At 44.9% G+C, this 22,769-nt stretch overlaps 1 protein-coding gene across 3 annotated transcripts in view; it reads right to left on the bottom strand.

The window, feature by feature from the left end:
- Nucleotides 1–21,403, bottom strand: part of LPAR3 (lysophosphatidic acid receptor 3) — an 81,242-nt gene extending 59,839 nt beyond the window's left edge. The window contains exons 1-2 of one of the 3 annotated variants that reach the window (XM_081490064.1): nucleotides 21,244–21,403; nucleotides 20,910–21,025 (exon numbers count right to left, since the gene is read on the bottom strand). The gene's annotated coding sequence lies outside the window, so the exon portion shown is untranslated. Of the gene's footprint in view, nucleotides 1–4,861; nucleotides 5,224–20,909; nucleotides 21,026–21,243 lie in introns of those variants that run through there. The other 2 variants (XM_081490062.1, XM_081490061.1) reach the window with 2 other exon arrangements.
- Between the last annotated feature and the right edge of the window lie 1,366 nt (nucleotides 21,404–22,769).

Genomic DNA, 22,769 nt, shown 5'->3' with positions numbered 1-22,769 from the left:
CAAGGCCCTTAAACTGCGGCCCTCTGCTCAGAAGCCTCTTCCCCTAGATATTCTCAGGGCTCACTCTGCCACCTCATTCCTGTCCAAACATCACTTCATCAGAGAGTCCCTTCCCTGCCACTTTGTAAAAGAGCACCTCTCCAAACTCCCACCCCACTCCTTGCCAACTGCACTGTCACCCTGTCCCCTGCTGTATTATTCTTTACAGTATTTCTCACCACCCAGCACTGCCTATGTGGGGTTATGGTCTGTCTCCCCATGTGCTTAGGAAGCTGGGGCCTTTGTGCTATTGTGGCATGTGCCCAGCACGTGGAACAATGCCCAGCACATAGTAGGCCCTCAGTAGATATTAGTTCAATGCAGAGTTAAATGAGGCACACATGTGCCCACATGCACCCTACCTGTTTACCCAAACTGAGCATTATTACTTTCCGCTGCTGCTTCTGCTGCTGCATACTCTCTAATTAGGGTCTCAGAACTCTTTCACTTTCCTCTGTAGACTTGGCTCTCAGCCCTGCTAGCTGAGAGGTGTGAGGAGTAGTGTTTGCCACCTTGGAACAGAAACCTCACCAGAGCAGACAAATCAGGGTGGTCTGAAGGGTACTGCCATGGTAGAGACCTCTCCCCAGTCTGTATGGACATCAGAAATTATGACTCCTCTTTGAACACAACTTCCAGAGAAAAGGGGGACTCAATGGCCAAAGCTAGGCCAATTGAGCAGCAAAGTAAAGCAGGATTGGACTATCACACAATGTATTAAAAAAAAAAATCTATTAATCATACTGCTGGAAATAAAAGACTGAAAAATATAATAAATGAAAAAGAAGAGATGAATCTCCCATGCAGAAGAATTCCAAATAAATTATGTAGATGTTCCCCTCTAAGGGAGGGGAACATCTCTCCCAGTCCTTACATGTGGACTGTGCATGGTGACTTCTTCCCAAAGAGGAGAGCATGACAGGGTGTGGGCCTCTTTTCAGTGCAGAAACTTGACAAACATGACTTCAGCCAGGTAATCAAGGTCAGCATCAACAGTGACCAGTCACATTGCTAGCCTGTGACCTTGATCAGATACATTAAGAATGATACTTTACTCTGTAATCTTCTTTCCCAAAACCATGCTGCTGCTGCTTAGTCACTCAGTCATGTCCACTCTATGACCTCATGGACTGTAGTCTGCCGGGCTCCTCTGTCCATGGGGATTCTCCAGGCCAGTATACTGGAATGGGTTGCCATGCCTTTCTCCAGGGGATTTTTCCAATCCAGGGATCAAACCCAGGTCTCCCGCATTGCAGGAAGATTCTTTACCACCTGAGCCACCAGGGAAGCCCAAGAATACTGGAGTGGGTAGCCTATCCCTTCTCCGGGGGATCTTCCTGACCCAGGAATTGAACCAGGGACTCCTGCCTTGCAGGCAGATTCTTTACCAGCTGAGCTACCAAGGAACCCCTGCAAAACCCATAACCCCAGGCTGATCTGAGAAAAACCTCAGACAAATCCCAACAGGAAGACATTCTCAAAAATCATCAAAGTCATCAAAAACAAAGAAAATCTGAGAAACTGTTCCAGCTAAGAGGAACCTAAGGAGACATGACATCTAAATATAATGTGTATCTCAGATCCTTGAACAGAAAAGGAATATTATGTAAAAAGTGAGAATACTTGAATGAATATTATTATATTTATTATTATATAATATATATAATTATAATATAAACATTATATTTATATATTCATAAATATATAATTTATAAATTTAAATATATTAAGTACATAATTATATATTATATTATATATAATAATTATATGCAATTATAATTATATAATATTATTAGTATCTGAGACTAACTAAATAAATATTTAGTTAATAATAATGTTTCCACATCAGTTCATTAAGTGTAACAAATGCACCATATTAATGGGAGATGTTAGTAATAGGAGTAGGGGTATAACATGGGAACTCTCTATACTATCTGGTCAATTTTTCTGTAAATATGAAACTGTCGTATAAGCAAATAATATTTAAAATAGATTTTAAAAAGAGAGGGGAGAGGATGTCAGCTCTGCTATACTGCAGCAATTTCAAAATAAATAAAGCCTGCGGGTTTCATAAGCAGTAATTTTACACTTTGCTGTAGCAAAATAACACAGAGGAGCAGCCATCTATTGGAGATTCAACTTAAATAGATACCGTCCATGACAGAAGACTGGGATCCTTGATATTCTCAGGTAAAGCTCATACATTTATATTAGGGCTACCTGCTAAGTGTAGGGCTACTACAAATCTGCCACCCTCTCTGAATACACTAGACCATTTGGCTTAAGCAAGTTAAACTCAATTCTGTTAAAAAGTTTCATTACTCTGTTTAAGAACAAATGGTAAACTCGGGCACATCAAGTTGTTCTGATCTCGATCCCCGGTTCTCCAGATGGCATCCAGGTCCCGCAGTACACAGAGGGACACTACTGGTAGCAGTGTTCCCCAAACAGCAGACTCACAGGAGGAGCAGGCACAGCCGGGTGCACTTGGGAAGTGAGAAACTTCCGTGCCTCAAGCCATCTTCAGCTTAGAGTGGTGACACACAGGGGAAACTGCAGCGAGAGCTCAGCAGGATAAACAGATTACTGCGTCAGGGCTCATTTCCAAGCCCTGTAGGTAGGGAGGACCGCCTGTTGCATGTCAGCTGATTCGATCATTGCTTTCTCTCTCCATCAGGTGGGTGGATTTATGAACGTGCAGGCTGTAAACACACAGCTTCAACCCAAGGACTTGTTTAATAAACAACTAGAGTCAAACGTATTGTTCCCCAGATGTCACTGATGACTGACTGAGGACTGTCTTAAACCTCTTGGTTAAACAGGAAAGCAAACTTGAAAACATACCGAACTAAACCAAATAAAAGAAGTGAGACATGGATTTTACGTGATCAGCAAATTCTCTGACTCAGCTCATCCAAATGCAATATAAATCTTTAACTGTGTTTACTCTGTCAATTGTATACAATTTTAATCTCCTCTAATTCATTAGGCAGGACAGATGACATACATTTTGGCTGTCTTAAAAGTAAAGATGCTAATCAGAATGTTTAAAATGAATAATATTTACATATAATATAACTCCATATGTTCTATTATATAGCAAATGATCCTTAGATCATCATGTAATCACATGTTTGAATGAGGAGAGAATGCCAAAATTTAAAATATGGACATTCATCCCTGAAAGAGATATTTTTTGTACAAAGAACTTTGTCTCTCTGTGAAGATATATTTTGAGAAATTTCAAAGTTCCTACTTAACAGCCAAGGACTTCTCATAAGAAGAAAATCAGATTTCTTTTCGTTATAAAATTCACAACAGAGAAAATTTTGGTCCAAACTGCTTGTCTTAACGTAACCACATACTGCATTCATTCCCTGGGTTGATCTATTTCGTGACTAAATCTGCCTCTGGTACTGAGAAGGACGTTCAAGAATCTCCTACTCTACATCGTGTGTTCCAAAGAGTCCCCCGCTGTTCCCAGTAACAGATGAATAGTGACCGGCAGTGACCCCTCCTTGCTTCTGGAAAACATGCCCGCCCAGGTTAGTGCCTGATTGAATCCTGAAATTCGATACAGAAAGGAAAATCACACTTTGAAAGTGTGCTTTGAAAGCATGTGGCTATAGAGGGAAATGGTTGTTTTAATGAACGCTTCAGAGGCTCTAAAGGAGAGCACCGCTGTTTGGTCACTAAAGCGGGAGTCTCACAGCCATCCCCAACCAATCCCCCTCTCCTACCCTATGTGTGTCGAGAAGTAAAACAGCACATCTGTATGAAGGTAATCAGGTCATAGAAGTGCATATAAAAGACAAGAGAACGCTGTGCCCGATTTCAACCATCCGCCCATCCAGCTCCCTCTCCGACCCTCTCCACTTGCTCTTTTCCCTGTTGGGACCACATCAACTGGCTTCCTTGCCCTCCAGCTCCTATCCTGAGAGGTACAGTGAAAGATGAAGAGGAGGGGGTGGGGCAGAGCTGAGACACTGACTTCCCCTGCTCACTCCCTGGCATATTGCTCTGCATTGGCCGGGTTAGTACCTGGCAGGCAGCCTCTCGTTACTGGCAGCCTCCCCTTCCCCCTCTCCTTGGCTTTCAGCTTGAGGGGTGTTAACAGCTCCTTGCTGTTTCCAGCTCTGGGTCATTGCACCATCTCTTGATTTCCATGAACTCTGCCCTCCCCCAGTTACCAAGTGATCATCCCCCTCCTCCAGATACCAAATTAACTCTCACGTAGTGAAACAGATATCATCTTCAAGTACATTATAATACAACAGTGTTATGTGAAAGGTGTTAATATGTTATAGATTTTCTTTAATCTTTTAGTACAATCAAGCACACATAATATCTCCTAGCTATAAATGTAGCAACTCTCAGAGAAGGAAAGAGGAATAAACAGTATTCTCAAAGGCATGGGCCAGTATTACAATTCTTTAGATGTTCCCTATGTCCCCTTAGACATGCCAGAACTCTAGCAAATTTCCCTACATACACTAAGTGATTCAATCGATGAGTGATTTGCCCACAGTTAGGGGTTATATGCAGGCTTCGCTAGTGGTTCAGTGGTAAAGAACCTGCCTGCCAACGCAGGAGATGCAAGAGACACAGGTTCAATCCCAGGGTCAGGAAGATCCCCTGCAGTAGGAAATGGGAACTCACTTCAGTATTCTTGAGTGGGAAACCCCATGGACAGAGGAGCCTGGCAGACTACAGTCCATGGGGTTGGAAACAGTCAGACACGACTGAGCACGCATGCATCTGCATCAGGGGTTATATACAAGAAAGATGACTGCACAACAGATCCCTGCATGCCGGAGTCTACCTCATGGATGTCCTCCAGTGTAATCCAGCATCAGTCCCAGCTCTGAGTTCCTGGTCTTGTATACCATGGAAATAAATGCCATGGGGTGAGATGTTCATTTGGGCCTCAGGTTAGCCAGATCTGAAACTAGAACTGGAGAGAAAGAAGCAGCAGACTTTTCCTTAAGGTGCTGTGAAGAGGGTGGGGCTGAGAGGGGCAGGGTTATGACAACCTGAATCAAGAGGGCACTGCCATCTGATATGAGGCCAGGCAGACATTGCCACAAGGGCTGCCTTTTGGTGGCACCACTGATCCATCCTCCACAGTGGCATTTCCAGTGGCAGGGCCAGCCATGGGGGCTGCTGGATGAGTGCTGCTCTCCCAGAAGCTCGGCAGGCTGGTGGAGATGCTAAAATGCTGGAGATACTGTAATGGTGGTGATGTAATAAAGGCAGATGATTTTAGGCCCTGCGGACATGAACCAGACTTAGTCCCTGAGTTGACATAGAGCGTGAGGGCCTGAGGCACTGAGGGAGAGGGAGGGGCACAGGAATCAGCTTATCTCCATTCCATCACCAGTCTCATCTTATTCCAGCATTCCTCACCTCTACTCTTCCAAAATGAATACAAACACACTTGGGGGAGATCAGAGGCAGTCCTTAACTCTGGAACCTATACACATGTGTACACCTGGAACTTTCAGACATATATCCATTCATTCTCCTAAGGTGACTCTTTATTTACTAAATTCAGATTCTTTTAGCCACTGGAGGGAACTCCCCTGTTCACTGCACTGTAGAAGCAGCCTCTGTCTCAGTGTCAGTCTTTACCACCAGACTGCAAGCTTCTGAAAGGCCACCACTTTCTTACTCACATTTGTGCACCTGATGCCCAATGGACAAGGGCATCATGGGCATGTCCGTGAGCACGGACAACACGTGTCTAGTTCATGTGTTGGTTAGTTTTAGTTTGCTGGTTGGGAGTAGAGGAGGCGAGAACTTGATCACACTTTATTGAATGATGCCCGGGTGATATAGAAGTAGAAAGAAAGTATAGGCTATTCTTTCAAGAAATTCAGCCATAAAATACCTGGTACCTCTCCTATGTCATTCAACACACCGTATTAAATACTTATTTGTCTTCATCTCACTTCCAAACCTGTTGGGCAGAGCTGGTATCCTTCTGTCTCCCTGTTCTCTGAAGCACAAACACAGAACCTTGCCTAAAATCAGCACATAATAAAAATATGCTCAATTTTACTGAATAATTCAATAACAAATCCTTTATTTCCAGTCTCTCTTTTTCTTTGGTCTCACTGTGGATATGGACAGAGAGTTACTCTCTTTTTGAAACTCCCCTCCCAAGCCTCTGTGACTCTACTCTTTCCTGGTTCTCTTTCCACTTTCCTCAATATTTCTGTCATGCTTTCTTCCATCAGCCTTGGAGTGTACATATTCCTAGACTCGGCTCTCAGGTCTCTCTTCTTTTCCCTTTAAAATTTATTGCACCAGAGCTATGATTGCTAATTTCCTCTATATGGTGACTAGAACTAGCTCAAGCCCTGACACTGCTCATGTCATCTCTCTCTCATGCTAAGCTCCCAAACTGCCTCCAAGATAAACAAGAAAGTCACCATGAGGGTAGTATCTGTGCAGGATGAGATGAAACCTCCTTCAGTTCAGCTGTTGGAATAGGAACAAAGTTTGAGGCTTAAGCACCAGGTTTTAACGCGGGGGTTAAACCAAGGGTGGTCTTGGGTTTTAACAGTTGTTTGTTGCATAGCATTTGCAAGCTGGCAGAGAGGTTTAGGACTGGAGAGACTTCTCCCAGCTCACACTGGCCAGGACCTTTTGTCTTCCCTCTTCCAGGTCTTTGCTTGGATTCAGGATAGACTAGTAGAATCCCTTTCCCGGTGCTCCACCGGTCCTGATCACTGCAGCATCCCAGGCAATCAGATCCACCTCTGCCCCAGCACTTTGAATACAGCCTTGTGGATTCTAACACCAAATCTGTGTATCTCATTTCTGGATTTCCTCCTGAGAACAGTTCTTGGCCCCTTGTTGCGTGAACTTCCCCTTGTTAACCTCACCACACTACCAGCCTGTGTCCCTCAAGGCTGCATAAAAGGACCAGCAGAACCCCAGACTCCATTTCCAAGAGGTCCTGTTCTGAGTGACAGGACACTGAGCTCAGGACAGTTCTTCCAACTCACTTGCCTGTGACTGACTGCTGCCCTGTGACTTCTCTCATAATTATTTCTTTTGTCATTCTTAGCTTTATGGTCTATAGCACAGACTGTTAGGTCATGTCTTCCTTTTCTTACAGAGTAATACACTTCATTTCCCAGCCTCCTTACAGCCAGGGTGGTCGTGTGGCCAACTCCTTGCTAATGGACTGTGAGCATTAATGAAGAGCACAGCTCCCGGGTTAGCCCTGGAACAGCCCAGACACCTTCATGCTCTTTCACCTTCCTGCATGCTGGAGCTCAGAGAGGCCTGTGATCCGGCACTCAACATTCAGACCAAGGCAGAGCCCTAGAAGCACAATTCAAAGTCACCTGGGGACAACTTTCCATTAATAAACAGATAAAAATACAGAAATTATGAATAAACACCTAGAAATGTCTGTCACAATTTGACACTGTTATAAAATACAAATGCATGATCCGTGGAGTCCAAACCAAAATACTGGTCTTCAGCACACTGGATGTAAAGAAATCTATCTTTAAACAAAGGGAGTTTGAGAAACGTTAGATGGTAGATGGTAGAGAAACAAAATAAAAGGAGCCCTTCAAATCCAAACCACTCACCTCAGGATTATTAACAAGAAAGAGAAAAAAAAAACTTCTGTCATCTTCAAACCACTGTATTTGGGGGCCTCTCTGCCAAAGAAGCTGCAGCTCTAGGTACACGTGTTGGAAGGAAACATACTATGAGCACGCACTGGCTGCTCCTCACAGTCTTTAGTGTTTGCGTGTGCGCTCAGTCACTCAGTCATGTCTGACTCTTTGTGACCCTATGGACTGCAGACCACCAGCATCCTCTGTCCTTGGGATTATCCCGGCAAGAATACTGGAGTGGACTGACATGCCCTTCTCCAGGGGATCTTCCTGACCCAGGGATCGAACCAGCATCTCCTGCATCTCCTGCATTGGCAGGCAAATTCTTCAACCCTGAGTCACCTGGGAAGCCCTAGCTTTTAGAAAGGCATTCCCAGAAAGAGATGAGCTCAGGCAAGGATCATCTGTAAGCAAAAGTGGAGAAAAAAATGAGTAGTACTTAGAAGCTGGAGGCCTTGGAAGATCAGAAAAGTTAACTGCTTCTACAACTGCAAAGAGTAGAAAATAGTATCGTTGCTCACAGCCTTTCTCAAAGGCCTCTCAGTAAAACATGGCATTGGAACAAAGAAGTCAGGCTGATAGGAAAGATCACAGTAAGCGTGCACCCTCCTGCCCAAGTCGGTGGTTTAGAGGAAGTCAGAGTAGAGCCACTAAGGAGAGAAAGAGAGAGATGGGCCCAGGCAGAAGCTGGGAAATAAGGAATGCCCTGACACTGATGGTGGGAATGCAAACTAGTGCAGCCACTGTGGAGAACAGTGTGGAGGTTCCTCACAAAACTGGGAATAGAACTGCCATATGACCCAGCAATCCCACTGCTGGGCATACACACCAAGGAAACCAGAACTGAAAGAGACACGTGTACCCCAATGTTCATCGCAGCACTGTTTATAACAGCCACAACATGGAAGCAGCCTAGATGTCCATCAGCAGACGAATGGATAAGGAAGCTGTGGTACATATACACAATGGAATATTACTCAGCCATTAAAAAGAATACATTCGAATCAGTTCTAATGAGGTAGATGAAACTGGAGCCTATTATACAGAGTGAAGTAAGCCAGAAAGAAAAACACCAATACAGTATACTAACACATATATATATGGTATTTAGTCAATCAGCAAAGATAACCCTGTATGCGAGACATCAAAAGAGACACAGATAAATAGAACAGTATTATGGACTCTATGGGAGAGGGCGAGGGCGGGATGATATGGGAGAATGGCATGGAAGCAAGTAAATTATCATATGTGAAACGAATCACCAGTCCAGGTTCGATGCATGATACAGGGTGCTTGGGGCTGGTGCACTGGGATGACCTCGAGGGATGGGATGGGGAGGGAGGTGGGAGGGGGGTTCTGGAAGGGGAACACATGTACACCCATGGTGGATTCATGTCAATGTATGGCAAAACAAATACAATATTGTAAAGTTAAAAAATAGATAAATAAACTAATTAGAAAAAAAAAAAAGAACTTGGTCCAGAATAGAACTTGGATATGGTAACTGGTGTATGGAACTGACCAGAAGCAAATAGATCAGACGACTGTAAAGTTTTTAAGGAACCATCCTGCCATGGAAGCTACTGCATGGCACGGAGCTCACACTTTCCAACATCCATTTCAGATATGGCCACAGAGGGTAATGAACAAGGGAGAACTTTCCAGGTGACAGAGTCAAAGTCAAGGCCACTAGGAAGACTCTCCCAGAGCAGAAGCAGGGATTGAGGCAGGGAAACCTTAATAATTCCTGCCCAGCAGTGTTTCATCATTTTTACACACCCGTGGCTGCTAGGCATCTTCCACTTTTCAGAATGGGAGTTTTATTTCGTTGTGGTCTGCTTGTTTCTATTCCTCCATTGTATAATGAATGTTTGTCGGTCAGAATAAGCAATGAAATGCACATTTTATCATGAGTGTTTAAAACAGGGTTTAGAGAAGGGAAGGCCAGATCTGTGGAGTTCTGGTCATCTAAATCCTTTCAAGGAAAGTATGGCAGGCTGTGACACACAGGAGGCTGGGGAGCAGGGAGAAGGCAGCACAAGCTTTGCTGACAGCTGGCCCTGGGTCAGATGCAGGCTCATCACTGTCAACAACACCTCTAACCTGGCACATCACTGATCTGGCCAGAGCCTTTTCCGTCTTCTCTAAAAGTAACTACAGCACAATAACTACAACAACTACATAGATTGTTGAAAGGATAATGAAAGCAATGTTTATAAAGCACCTAGCAAGATGCTTAGCACATAGAGTGTACTCAATAAATGGTAGATAATACTTCCCAAGAAGGTTAGTTAACTCAAAATTTCCCCCAAATTCAATGGAATATACAACTGGCATTCTGGAATCACTGTTCACACTCTAACACTTCAATTTAACAAGGACCAATAACAAAGGCATCCTATACCTACACTAAATTAACTACAGTCCAGGAAAGACTCTTCCCCTGCCTGAAAGTATGGGCCCAGCACTGCTGTGATGAGGCTTAGGGCACTGCCACTTCCCTCTTCTGCTGCTTGAAACAAAGCAGGAAGCAGGAAGCGGCAGGTAGAAGGGGGTGAGGAAGTAGAGGAGAGGCAACGTGGTGCGGTGGAAGAACACAGGTTTTGGGTTCTGGGTTCAAGTACTAGTAGTAAAGCAGGTGAGCAGAGTGGTTAAAGAGCAAGGCCCCGACAATGAACATCATACTCAACAGTGAAAAACTGAAAGTTCTTCCTTTAAGATCAGGAGGGACAAGGCAAGGATACTCACTCTGGCCACTTCTGTTCAACCCAGTATCTCAAGTTCTTGCCAGAATCAGACAAGATGAGGATATAAAAGGTATTCACATCAGAAAGGAAGGCATAAACTTATATGTCTGCACATGACATGATCCCACACACATAAAAAAAAACCTGTTAGAACTAATGGATGAATTCAATAAAGTTGTAGGACACAAAATCAACATACAAAAATCAGTTGCATTTCTAAACACTAACAACAAACAAACTGAAAAGGAAATTGATAAAACAATCTGATTCACAATAGCATTATAATGAATAAAATACTTAAGAATTAATATAACCAAGGAAGCAAAATATTTGTATATTCAAAACCATAAAACAATGGTGGAAGAAACTGAAGAAGACATAAGTAAATGGAAAGACATGCTGTGCTCATGGATAAGAACCTAATATTGTTAAGATATTATGGCAGAGAGTGAAGAACGGAAGTCTCTTGATGAAAGTGAAAGAGGAGAGTGAAAAAGCTGGCTTAAAACTCAACATTTAGAAAACTAAGATCACAGCATCCAGTCCCATCACTTCATGGGAAATAGATGGGGAAAAGATGGAAACAGTGAGAGAGACTTTATTTTCTTGGGCTCCAAAATCACTGCAGATGGTGACCGCAGCCATGAAATTAAAAGACGGTTGCTCCTTGCAAGAAAAGCTATGACCAACCTAGACAGCATATTAAAAAACAGAGACAATACTTTGCCAACAAAAGTCCATCTAGTCAAAACTATGGTTCTTCCAGTAGTCATGTATGGATGTGAGAGTTGAACTATAAAGAAAGCTGAGCGCAGAAGAATTGGTGCTTTTGAACTGTGGTATTGGAGAAGACACTTGAGAGTCCCTTGGACTGCAAGGAGATCCAACCAGTCCATCCCAAAGGAAATCAGTTCTGAATATTCATTGGAAGGACTGATGCTGAAGCTGAAGCTCCAATACTTTGGCCACCTGATGTGAAGAGCTGACTCATTGGAAAAGACTGATGCTGGGAATGATTGAAGGTGGGAGGAGAAGGGGACAACAGAGGATGAGATGGTTGGATGGCATCACCGACTCAATGGACATGAGTTTGAGTAAACTCCAGGAGTTGGTGATGCACAGGGAGGCATGGTGTGCTAAGGTCCACGGGATCGGAAAGAGTTAAACAACTGAGCAACTGAACTGAACCGAAATGAACTGATTGTTAAGATGCCTATACAACAGATTCAGGGCAAATGCTATCAAAATCTCAGTGGCACTTTTTTTTTTACAGAAATAGAAAAAAATCTTACAATTCATATGAAAACACAAAGGATTCCAAATAGCCAATACAATCTTGAGAAAGAACAAATCTGGAGGCCTCATATTTCCTGGTTTCAAAACATACTACAAAGCAATACAAAGTTATAGTGATCAGAAAAAGTATGACATAAAGACAGACATATAGACAAATGGAGGCTTCACTGGTGGCTCAGATGGTAAAAAATTTGCCTGCAATGTGGGAGACCTAGGTTTGATCCCTGGGTCAGGATGATCCCCTAGAGAAAGCAATGGCTATCCACTGCAGTATTCTTGCCTGGAGAATTCCATGCGCAGAGGATCCTGGTGTGCTACAGTCCATGGGGTCGCAGAGTCGGACACGACTGAGTGACTGTTATGGAACAGAATAGAGAACCTAGGGATAAATTCATGTATATATGATCAACTGATCTTTGGCAAGGGTGCCAAGAATATGCAACGAGGAAAAGACAGTCTCTTCAACAAATGGTGTTGGGGAAACTGGATATCAAAAGACCAAAAAGAGCATGGCCTCCGGCGATAACTGGCCTGAGTGTAAAGCCTTGCTTTTGTTGTTGTTGTTTAGTCGCTCAGCTGTATCAGACTCTTTGTGACCCCACGGACCGCAGCCTGACAGGCTCCTCTGTCCGTGGGATTTCCCAGGCAGGAATACTGGAGTGGGTTGCCATTTCCTTCCAGGGGATCTTCCTGGACCAGGGCACTTCCTGCACTGGCTGGCAGATTCTTTATCACTGAGCCAACAGGTAAACCCAAAGCCTTGCTTACCAGGTTTAACCTCTCTGTGCCCTAATTTTGTCATCTATAAAATGGGGATAATAACAGTACCCTCTTCCTAAGACTACTGGGAGACTTAATGAGGCATTCAGAATAGTCTCTGACACAGAGGCTGTACTGTTATCATCAGTGGGGCCTGAGGACAGTTGGGCTTCCCAGGTGGCACTAGACCTGGGTTTCCACTCCTGGGTCAGGAAGGGCCCCTGCAGAAGGAATGGCAACCCACTCCAGTATTCTTGCCTGGGAAATCCCATGGACAGAAGGGCCTGGCGGGCTGCATTCCACAGGGTCACAGACAGTTGGACACGACTGAGCATGCACACATGAGGACAGTTACTTAACCTCTTTGAGCCTCAATTTTCTCTGTTATGAAAGTGAGACAAGACTAACTTATCAGGTTATTGGGTTATTGGGACAAAGTGAATGAAATAGCCAGTGTAAAGTTCTCAACCCACTTCCAGGTCCAGAGGAGTCAGACAAGTCCAGTAAAGCAACAGGGCAAGTCTGTCCCCAACAGGTGGGGGCGGGGGGATCCCAAGAGAGTCTGCCAGGGAGGGAAGATCAAAGCAGGAAATCCCTCCCTCAGGCTAGGTGGGTCACTGGCATTACAACCTCAAGACGTCTCCCCTCTACCGCCCTGTCCAGGGTCACTAACTGGTGTTTCTCACTATCAGTTGGAAACATGTAGCCCCAGAGAAAAAGTATAAATGGAGGTTAGCCAGCTGGGTTAAAAACCCGATGTTTAATCTTCTAATAATTTTACTACACTTCCTATAGAATACTCTACCTAGATCTTGGAGTAATTCATCAAAATATATTCATTAAAAGACCAATGAACAGTTTTCAAGGTGAGTTCATGTCTCTTTTCCTGTTGATCCCATGGTGACATGGGCAGTATAGCTTTCTCCATCTCACAAAGGAGAAAACTAAAACTAGGAGACACTTATTCACTCTGACCAGCTCTCATCCTTCTAGCCCAGGGCTCTTTTCACCATACTGACCACTGGAGCCTCTTTTTTTCAGTAGTTAATCCCCTAACCCCACGAGAAATAAAATATGCAGATTTGTTCTCCATAATGACATTAATGCCTTTTGCAAACATTTAGTGATTCTAGAAGTAATATAATATGATTGTGGTAAATGGCAATAAAAATTTGTAAATGTATCTCTACTTAGAATTTTTGACAAGAGTTCATGGGGAAAATCCATAATCAAATGAAAATGACTTGCTAAAACTCTAAATACAAGATATAAAATAGCAACGATTGGTTAGTTTGCCTGCTTCAGAGAAAACTCAGAAGAGCAAGCAACCCAGTTTACTTCTAACATGTTGAATGATATAATTTAAGAAACAGTTTCTCCTAACGCATTTTACCTTCCCCATCAACTCAACAGAGTCTACCAGCTGAACTAGGCCACAGATGTCAATTATCTGACTACAGAAGTTAGACTAGAACTTAACTAAGAAAGGCTAGTGATGACCTAGAACCAATCCATGGAAACTCTTAAAAATGTATATACTATTTCTCTTTTTGCTTTCTATCATTCCCATCTTCTCTCTTCTTCTGCCTTCTCTTTTCTTCCCTCCCCAGAACTGAGGGGCCAGCAGGTGGCTGAGAATGCAGTATGATGAAAGGGAATCTGGGGAGTTGCAAGGAAGAATGGGCTATAGTTGGGGAACCACACAGTGAGCTGGAGGGATTGGAGGCTGATAATAAAGCTGTACACATGCCTGAGCTAACAGGCCTGACAGTCAAAGACAGGCAGCAGTGGGAAGAGAGGTGGACACAGAGGTGGACACAGAGGAAGCAGGATGGCCTTTGTGGCTGAGAGATGAGCTACTTTGAACAAATAAGTAAAAATACTGAAGGTAATGGGAGTCAAGTTTCTAACTGCCAGAGACGATATGTAGAAATATATAAACAGGTAAGACTAGAAAGATCCTTGGGTGTTGGATTGGAATTGGAGGTCTTAGTATGAACTCATGATTTTATAATATATGACCTTATGTAGACAATATATAAATGTATATGTATATATACATATATTTCCTAGCTTTGTCCTCTGAGAGATCTAAAGCAACAACACCCCAGTAACAACAGGCACACCAACCTTCCATATCTTGTTTTCTAAATACCATTCTCTACCAAAAGGGATGACTAACCAGGTCAGGGAAAGTACAAGATAAGCCTGGGATATCTTGTGGTGACAGAAAACTTTAAAATGCTCAGTGAATGATAAGGACGCCAAAAGGACAAAGGAGCCAGCTCAGAGGGACTCTCAACTGGTCAAACTGAGAACAATTTGAGCATCAAAATAAATAATGATAGTAACAGATCTCAACATATTGTATCAAAAGGAATCCATGAATACGTCCTAATATAATGAATAAATGCATGAAGGAGAAAGTAAGTTCTTCCTTATAATAGAATGTCAACTAACAAATGTGAAAGGAGTGATGGAAATAAAGAATCACCATTTGGTAACCTTCAGAGAGGTAGCTGATTCAGGCAGAAGTCAGCAGGGAAGAATAAAAAGTCATGTCCGACTGTTCATCGACCCCACAGACTATACAGTCCGTGGAATTCTCCAGGCCAGAATACTGGAGTGGGTAGCCTTTCCCTTCTCCAGGGGATCTTCCCAGTCCAGGGATTGAACCCAGGTCTCCCACATTGCAGGTAGATTCTTGACAAGCTGAGCCACAAGGGAAGCCCAAGAATACTGGAGTGGGTAGCCTATCCCTTCTCCAGTGGATCTTCCTGATCCAGGGATCAAATCGGGGTCTCCTGAATTGCAGGAGGATTCTTTACCAACTGAGCTATCAGTGAATCCCAGTAAGGGTTTAGGTAGAGGTTTAATGAGGAACAGGCTATTAGCACAATCTCAGAACACCTCTCCACAAACACCAATATGTTTCAAAGGGAAAAATGGTGAATTGAAGGTGGGGAGATGTGGCAGACATCAACATAATCAGGTGATTAGGGCCAAAATTCCAGTGGTGGATAGGCTGACGCTGTGTACCTTCTGATGTGATGTGCTGAGAAGAGCAGAGCATCCTGCCAAGAACATATGCTCCAGTCTGGTTTGGAAGAAATGCCTGCCAGATCCAGGTTGAGAGTCATCTACTATATGCAAGACCTGTATAACTGCAAGGGCTTTAGGAAAGGGAAAGTCTGAGGAACTATTCTAGAAAACAACATGACCAATTTAACATGAATCCCAAATCAGGCAGGAAAAAAAGAGACATCTGGGGGACTCTTGATGAAATATGGATGGGGTTTGTGGACTGGATGGTACTGTCGTAACAATGGCAACTTCCTGGTTTGGTGGTGCAAGGATTATTGTTATGTGCAACTTGACTGGGTTAAGGGATGCCCAGGTAGCCGGTAATTCATTATTTAAGTGTGCCGTGAGGGTGGTTCTAGAAGAGATTAGCATTTGGATCTGTAGACTGTAAAGAAGATGATCCTCAAGCAACATGGTTGAGTATCATCCAGTCTGCTGAGAGATTGAATAGAGCAAAAAGGAGGAAGAAGAGCCAATATTCCCTGTTGTCTGAGCTGGGATAACATCTCCTCCTGTCCTCAGACATCAGAGCTCCTATTCCCAGACCTTCAGACTCAGACTGAATTCCACTACCTGCTTTGCTGGTTCTTCAGCTTGCAGATGGCAAGACTGTGTGACTTCTCAGCCTCCATGACCCTAAGTCAATTCTTAAACATCCTCTTATAAATAGCTATCCCATTGGTTCCATTCTTTGGAGAACCCTGACTAACCCTAATGCCATGGGGATATAGAAAAAGATTATAGCTATTTTCTCCTTGCCAGACCCATGTGACAGTTTAGTTCAGGGAAAGGGGTCCCATTCACAGGATTGACCTATTAGAAATCAACCAGGGCAGGAGGCAAATCATTCAGGGATGTTCTATACCCAATGCCTTGCTTTGATCTTCAATAACTAGTTACTCTTAAGGGCTGTGAGCTTTAACATTGGATTCTAGCTCTCTTTGGGAAGTGAACATCTGTGACGGACTCTACTGCCCACCTTTGATTTACATGCTCTGAGTCCATCCGGGGACAGCCCAAGCCTTTCTGAAAAGGAGGGGTTTGGAGGCAGCATGACTGAAAGGGGAGACCAGAGGACTTGCTTTAAAGGTGCATTTACAAAGCACATTGCTTTTATTCAGATTGCATATTTGGAGAGCCTTTGGGCAAACTAGTGGCACTTATGGAGGAGATAAAATGCCCTCCAACCCACCCCTACCACCTGCCAAGCCACTCTGATGATACCACCCTGCACAAGGCTGAATCAACCAGGGCTAGTAGGTCCTCCAGCCAAACGTCCAGAGAACAATAAAGACACAGGCTAGCTGATGAGTAATTTCAGGGGCTGACTAACATCGTTAGGAAGGGGTGGGGCAAGTTGTTTTCCAGAGTGACACTCAGTCTGGCCCAGACTTGGCTGTATGAATAATTCACATCTGAGGATGGGAGGCAAGGTCCACAGGAGCAGGGAGGGGAACAGGCAAGCGAGGAGTTCAAGGCCGTGGGTAGATGGGACAAGAGGCTAGGGGTCGGGGCCACAGAGGCCAGGCCAGGAGATGAAGAGCAATAGCGATGAAGACATCAGCCTGGAGAGGGAAGAGGGGGTACAATCCAGGAAGTGAGACTTTCCTTTCACTGGGCTCTATTCTCCTGGCTCACCAGGCAAGTCAGACAGAGAGCAGCACACACACCTTTCAGACTGAATTAAATAATAAGCTTAATTGTTCGCGGTAGGAGGGGGAATGCCTTGAGTCAGTTTAGTGCTCTGCAGAGTAAGCTTTAGAGACTCAAGTTACCCAGTAGGCACAGGCCAGTGAGGACGGCTCATGCACGCATGCTAAGTTGCTTCAGTAATGTCCAGCTCTTTGCGACCCCCATGGACTGTAGCCCACCAGGTTTCTCTGTCTATGGGATTCTCCAGGCAAGAACACTGGAGTGGGTTGCGATGCCCTCCTCCAGACAATCTTCCTGACCCAGGGATCAACCCACATCTCTTCTGTCTCCTTCATTGGCTGGCTGGTCCTTCACCACTAGTGCCACCTGGGAAGCCCAGGGACAGGATAGGGCACCCCAATTTAATGTCCGATGATCGCCAGTACCACTCTGCTCTGACTCACTGGCTGGTTAGTTAACTCTATGCTTCTGTCTACTAAGAACTGAGATGAGCAGACAGCACAGGTAATTCTAAGATGGAATGAAAACTTCTTTGGACCTTTGCCCTGTGCCTTCGATCACACAACGTTAGGTAATCTTGGTCCTGAAATTTCTCTTCCTCTCATATTTCCCATGAAGCAATCTCTCAACCTTTGGCAGGATTTCCTCCTTGAGGAGGCAGCCAGTTCATTCTGCACATCCAACACCCATGTGGAGATCCTCCCACCCCTACAGCCTGTCTGCCCCACATCTGGAGGCCCTGCCTCTTTAATTCCAACATGTATGTGACCCTGGCCGGGCACAAAGCTCTTCTGCATACCTGATTTAATGGGACCCAACACAACCAATGCAGGTAGCTAGAAAAGGAATTATTATCCCCATTGTGCAAATGAGAAAACTGATTCAAAGATGATAAGTGATTTATTCAAGGTCACAAGAGTTCACTCAAGAGTGGCTGGGATTAGAACCCAGACCCCTGTACACCAAACTGCCTCTCTAACCCAGAACTGTATGGGCACAAGCTCTTTGGGCTTTCACTCAGCTTTGCACCCCTCACCTCCACCTCTCTCAGCAGGACTAAGTTCCAGGGGACTCCTCCACATACACACAGAATCCAGGATGAGGGACAAAGGTCAGAGATGGGGCAGCTCAGTACCTTCAGGAGAAACGATGGATGGAAGAGCAAAAGGGCCATGGCGAGAAAGCAGGAAAATGAGTAAGAAAAGTGAGAAGAACATCTCTAAGTCTCCCAGGACTTGGGAATCTCTCCCTGCATTCTCACCAGTACAATGTACATTTGCATCATGTTTATAGAAATGTCAATACTTCAGGGTTTATCTAGGAGGGAAAGGGGGCAGCCAACATTTAAGGAGTACTTCCTGTACATCGAGACCCCACTAAGTGCTTCCTCTTTCCATCTTGGGAGGTGGATATAATCTTCATTTTTACAGACAAGGAAATTAAGGAAATTAGAGAGGTGAAGCGAAGTATTCATAGTCGCAAAGCCTGGCCTGGAACAAAGGCTGGTCTGACTGCAAAGCCCAGCTCTTCTCTTTACACCACAGTAAAAACGTCCTGGGCCTGGGCTCTGCCATTTAGAACCTTGCAATCAGACTTAACCACTCTGTTGGGTATAATCACAGTCCAGAAAGCATTTTGAACTAATGTATACTCCACAGAGAATGGCTAATGGGTAATTTGAGTTATAGTAATTCCCATTCGAGTTACAATGATTCCCCCAGCCACAGCCCGAAGAAATCAGATGCTAGGCTTAGATTATGGTGGATTTCTGCTCCAAAATGAAAGGGGGAGAGGCAGCCAGCCTCGGGCATGGGTGCACCACTTTGAGGGTGTGTGCCTTGACTGCTAACTGGCTATGGTGCTATGTATGCAGGGGTTCCTCTGTGTCTATGTGTTTGGAAAAAATGAGAGAGGATTAGCATGTAGATTTTCAAACAGGTTCTGATGAACATAAATGGAAAATTATCTCATTTTGAAATGTTTTCATTTTAGTCTTCATTTGTAGAAAACATATATAGATCTGCTCAATTAAACACCTTGTAAATCAGCCAGATATGTAAATTGTTCTTTAGTCACTAAGTCGTGTTCAACTCTTTGTGACCACATGGACTGTAGCCCGCCAGGCTCCTCTGTCTATAGGATTTCCCAGGCAAGAATACTGGAGTGGGTTGCCATTTCCTTCTCCAGGGGTTCTTCCTGACCCAGGGATCGAACCTAAGTTTCCTGTGTTGGCAGACAGACTCTACCACTGAGCCACCAGGGAAACCTAGATACTTAACTAGACCTGACCTAATAATATAAAGAGGCTGGAAACTACTATTTATGCATTTGTAAGATTTAGAAAAGAAATGTGTTACTTGGAGTTAAAGCTACAAAGTTTTGAATTCTAAAGACAAAAATAGAAAACCTGAAAAATCTGTTCAAATAATCTGTTTTTCTAGGTACTTGGTACTTATATGGACTTCCCAGGTAGCGCTAGTGGTAAAGAATCCACCTGCCAATGCAGGAGACATAAGAGACATGGGTTTGATCCCTGAGTTGGGAGGAACCCCTGGAGAAGGGAATGGCAACCCACTCCAGTATTCTTGCCTGGAGAATCCCATGGATGGACAGAGGAACCTGGCAGGCAACAGTCCATGGGGCTGCAAAGAGTCAGACATGACTGAGCATGCATACACACACATGCACGCACTTGGTACTTATACTGACATAACAATGAATATGTTATGTCCAGATGACTGAATATCACTACATGATACATACAGTCGCATGGTACAAGAGACACCTCCAGAAGCTTATCTCAAGTATAGAAACCTCACTGGCAGGGGTTGCATGCTGGTCTTTTTTAGAACAGCCCACTTTGTCTGGACAAGCATGGTGTTAATAGAGCAGATCTATTCACTGGATCAGAACACACAAAATTGGATGCAATTCCTCATCAGAAGCAGGCTTAGCAACCCCTGAGAAGTAGTTCACTGGAAAACCCAATAACTCTCCTTAGCAATACAAAAGTTCATGCATTGATGACACGCTGTGCAGCGCATGAAATAATAACCGACTGGAGAAGAGGGATCGCCTGTGACTGGCATTTACTTTATTCTCTGACTTACAAAAGTAGGAGCTGTGAGAAGCTAAAAGCAGCCCTTATCTTCTAAAATAATATCCCAAGGCCAGGTAATACCCAGGGCAGCAAAGAAGTGAGGGGGGAGAAATGCACCGCAGTGACAGTAATAAGTAACACTTCGTGGAAAATACCGTTTAAAAATGACCTACATGTTTTGGGGGCAGTTTTAATGATTCCCTTAATAAAACTAAACTGTTTCCAATACGCACAGTCACTCCTCAAAGTACTTGCTTGAGAAATTTTTAAGCAACTTTAGGTAGTTGTAACTTGTTGAAGGAAAGCAATAAAGTAACACTGCTACGGAACAAGGCACTTTTGTCTGCCGGTGGTGAGGGGGACCGCTGGGACCTTTATTTACTCTCAAAGCACAGCCCCTGACAGAGTTACTAGTGAATTCATAATCATCATTTCGCAAATCTTTGGATGCCTGGCATGGTTCGAACTGTTCTCTAACCAACACATCACCAGCCCGGGAGGAGTTGATGGCTGGAAAATGTTATATCTGTGGGCTCTACGGGACTCAGTTCACCATCGACGGCTGCAAGATCGAGTTTGGAAAAGAAGCACCTGTGCAAAGGCAGAGCGGGACCTGCGCCCGGCTCTCCGCTCCTCTGCGCCCAGCCCACCAGCTCACAGCAGCGACGGACACAGCGCGGATTCTGCATCCCGACGGCTTTTTACTCCTAGGGGGAAAAAAGGAAGGCGGAAAGGGCAAGATGTGCTCCACGTCGCCCAAAGAGGTCTGTCCAAGGCATGTGGAATAGGTCTGTGGCCCGGGCTGGACGCCAGGCAACCCAAAAAAGCCGCGGGCTGGGCCCGGCAGAGATGCGCCCCGACCTCCCCACTCGGCCCGGCCGGCTGCAGCTCCGGGAACCCTCCTCGAGCTCCGCGCCCCACTCACCGCTCACGCTCGCCCGCGCCGCCGAGCCCGGGAACCGGGACCGCTGCTGCTGCCGCATGCCCTCGGGGCCGAGCGCGACGGGCGACCGGGGGCCGGGCGCTAGCAGCGGCGGAGGTCGCGGCGGGCAGGCGGGCGGGCGGCGGCGCGCCTCCTCTCCAGTGGCCGCTGAGACGGGCTGGGAACCCAGAGAAAGTTTGGCAGAGCTAGGGGCGGCGCCCAGGGGGCGGAGGGTCCGCGTCCCGCCCTGCTCCGCCTCTCCCAGCTCCGCCCGGCCCGACTGTTCCCACGGGAGAGCGCCCCCGACCGGGGAGGCACGGATCGGCGCTCGGGGCTCTTCTGCAGATGCCCTTCTGCCTGGGACTGATCCCCAGGAGTGCGACCGGCCTCCAGGAGGAGATGGCACTCATTGAAGGACCCCTAACACCCACAGGCCCTACAGAGCCATACCTTGGAGCCCTGTATTAAAGCACTGTCCCCCTGTACCTCTCCTCATTCTGCGGGGAGAGATTACTTTGAAGTGGCTTCAGGAAAGTACAGCCCACGTGGGAGGCAGGCTGGCCGCTTGCTCTAAAACTCGAACCCTAAAGCCCTTTGAAGGAGCAGGCAGCACCCAGAGGCCAAGGGTGTTTACAGACATTTGACTTGGGGCCATTCCTAGGCACCTGTTTATTGCAACAGGGAACAAAAAATATGTAAAGTTCTTGTAAGAGAATTCTGGGCCTCTTGGGGTCAAGAGTCTTGGATACTGTTTCTCAAAGCTGAAATATGAAGCCTCCATTGACCCACCTTTGATAAAGAAGGAAGGTGCAAAGTAAAACAATGTTTGTCATGAAGACTTTGTTCTCTCTGAAGTCTGCAAAGCAAAAAGGGCACAGACGTGCAGAGAGTCTGGTTTTCCCGGTGACCACACAGGAGGGAAATACTGTAAAGTGAGGTCCTTCCTCCTCGTGCTTCAAAACCTTGGGAAACCCAGACAGAAGCGGAGATGTCTTCCTGTAACCCTTTGCCATTCATTCATCCATTCTTTTCATTCATCATTCAATGCTAATATTAGGCCCTTTTGTATGCTAACTAGGAATCATCCCAGGAAACAATCTGGATGATAACTTCCCTCTTACCATTAAAGAAATCATGCTCCCTCTGAAAATAACGATGTTTTATTCTTTATGCAATGGATCTCATCCCATAGGCCATGACAGCCTAGTGTGCTTCAAACTTTCATAGAGATTGGGTTATACCTTCATCAACATGTGTCCAAAATATTGTTGCTTCTTCTGGGTGTGCAGAAAATGACTGTGGTGTCTTACAGATGAATTGTATATAGAGAGATACAACTTGCAGTTAGTGCTAAAGATCATGTTTACCGGAACAAGCAAAACTCTTGCAGACAATATATATGAGAATGAGGCCAGGGGAGTGAACAGCTCAACTCAAATAACAGTGCTGAAGGGCAATGTGGTAAACACAAAAATTCTCAACCACCAGCACTTACCAAATGCTTGACTCAATAAATGTGTAGTATGTTG

Source organism: Giraffa tippelskirchi, chromosome 5 (genome assembly GCF_054371585.1).
Source record: "Giraffa tippelskirchi isolate mGirTip1 chromosome 5, T2T-mGirTip1v1.2.pri, whole genome shotgun sequence".
NCBI lineage: Eukaryota > Metazoa > Chordata > Mammalia > Artiodactyla > Giraffidae > Giraffa > Giraffa tippelskirchi.
The sequence above is the reverse complement of the archived record's forward strand: the minus strand, read 5'-3'. Positions and strand labels throughout refer to the sequence as shown.